Consider the following 2,530-nt stretch of genomic DNA (forward strand, 5'->3'; position numbering starts at 1 on the left):
GCCCTCTCCAAAAGTCCAACTTATTTCTCTTCTGCACAACCTTGTCAATCCAGATTGATATAGCTGGGTACGCGCGCCGATCTATGTGTTACTGTCAAATTTTCTGCCTTGTATTATGATGAAACAGAACATCAATATTTTGTGCTAAAAGCTGAATTACGTAGGTACGACAAAATATACAGCATGTTACGTCACCACCTGCACTGTTAGAAGAAAAGGTATAGAAGAGTTATAACCAAGGTATAAACTAGGACTTAACTACCATATTTCTTCCTCGTCACCAACGTCTATACCCCGTTTAAACCATACGGAAGGTATAAGTCGCCGAGGCTATACCTTCCACGCCAGTTGAGGGAATAATAAGGTACTTCCTTCTTGGGTTTATACCTTCGGTATTTTTTATACATTTAGATATGAACCTGTGGTACCACATTAATTTGTGGTGGAGACACTACCATCTTAGTTGAGCAGTAATTGAATAAAGAAACACAGTCAGTAATACAGCTGCATCGCAATTAGTAGGGGAAATTGTTTATAGCAGCGTGCTACTTGTTCCTGAAATGACCAGATACGACCAGAATGACCAGAGACGCGTCCTCACTCATATAGTTGCTCGCCGGACGAAGGTGCCCCACATTTTGCGAAGCCACGATGTATTATTACCAGTATCTGTCTTCTACCAAATCCTCCCACGTTGCTTCTTGCGTGGCGAGTAATCTGCACGAGCTCTCCTCTACGTTTTACACCTGCACTTTGTGAATATGAGTTTGTGGGTACGTTTGTGTGCGTGCGTGTCCAGGTATTTTCTTTCTCTCTTTCCTTCTCGCGGTAGCTGTTGTTATTAAAGCACTTGTCGCTCAATATTACTTTGGTGTAATTTTCTTACGACCTGAACCAGGAACGTGTCACTCTTATGCAGCGCTGAAATAAATCGAATATTCCAGTTTTCCAAGACTACACCCCGGGTTTGAAAATATACCTTCAAGGGGATATATGTTTATACCATGAGGTGCAAATAATATACCTTCAGGGAGGCATAAAGTTACTATACCTCGAAGGAGGTATAGCGTTTACACCTCAAAAGGTATGTGTCCTGGTACAAGCCGTTTATACCCTAAAAGGTATAAATTTTTCTAACAGTGTGTCACGTGCCAGGTTCGAAGACACATAGAAAGCGACACGTTGCGGCATGTCGCTCTGCACCGCTCTCGTCTGAAACAGAGCAGTTCCACAGACCACTTTTTTGCATACACACCACATTAGTGCACATAGTGGATAGTAGGCTTTTTCCCGCGTACGTGATCCTCGTGGGAGGGAGCTGTGAGTAGTGTGCTTTCTCGCACAGGCACCCACGAGGTATAGAGGACTAGAATGAGTGGTGTGCTGAGCGGAGGCTGTCGGGAGTACCCGCCGGTGTTCCTGCGAATAGACGGTGGCACTCGTGTCTGGACAGCACGTGACTCAATCGTCTCTTACGGGTTTCTACCGAACTACTGGTCACGTGACAGCTCCAGTGCCGTTAGCCCAAGAGCATGCGCTCCATCCTCCTTGCATGCGTTGCGTTGCACCTTGAGCAGGGACAGAGCCAGGACAATGCCACACGTGGATCCCATTTTTGAAACCTGTTGTCTGTATCTTATCTGTGTGTTATCTCAGCCAGCCTGTTGATGTCAGGATGTGCGCGCTTCAATAACAAAAGAAACAAGTTTTACCAAGCCAATTTAGATGTTTTGCGGTCTGCGCGGGGAAGACTGCAGGCCACCATCTTTACCGCACATATTAAAAAGAGATGCATTGTCTGAACGTTGTGTCTACACATTTTTAAACATAAGCATAAAATATTCCATGGTACACATAGTAGAACACAATTCAGCACATTATTTAACGAAGTTTGTTTTACACCACATAACTTCCTTCAATAACTGCCATCAGATACGTTACTTTTATTTGGTAGCGGTTGCGGTATCGCGTTACTTTTCAAATTGTTTAGCGACGCTGGTATTGCGCGACTTTTTTGTGGAGTAGCAGACACCGGTATTCTGTTACTTCGTTTTGGTAGCGAATGTAACACTGTCGGTAAGCGAAGTACGCTCTTTTGTTTTCGTCTCCGATACTGTTACCAGTTGTAATTTCGCTGATATACCATTTTCAGTTCCGTTACCATTAGCGTTAGCGTTCCCTTCGGTTTACCACCTCTCTCCTCGTTTTAAATAATTCGTTTATGTAATCGCTCATACCCTGCAGTGCATACATGTGTGCAGGGGCGGCCGAAGTGGGTTAGGGGTTACTGAGGACCCCCTGAATTTGTGAAGGGGCGCAAAATTGTCATGGAGGTGAGGCGCCAAAAGAGTTATCTCACGAGCCGCACGCGAATAAAATGCCATAAGCAAGTTTTCTGCGTCGAATAAATGGCCAGCATAGTCAAGGCTTTGTTGATTGATGCGGTAGAACTCACAACGACATGACCTCATAGACTCACAGTGTTCACGGGTTCCAGGATCTTTTACACAACTCTCAGTCTAATGTGTGC

Source organism: Ornithodoros turicata, unplaced genomic scaffold, assembly GCF_037126465.1.
Source record: "Ornithodoros turicata isolate Travis unplaced genomic scaffold, ASM3712646v1 Chromosome12, whole genome shotgun sequence".
In the NCBI taxonomy this organism is placed as follows: domain Eukaryota; kingdom Metazoa; phylum Arthropoda; class Arachnida; order Ixodida; family Argasidae; genus Ornithodoros; species Ornithodoros turicata.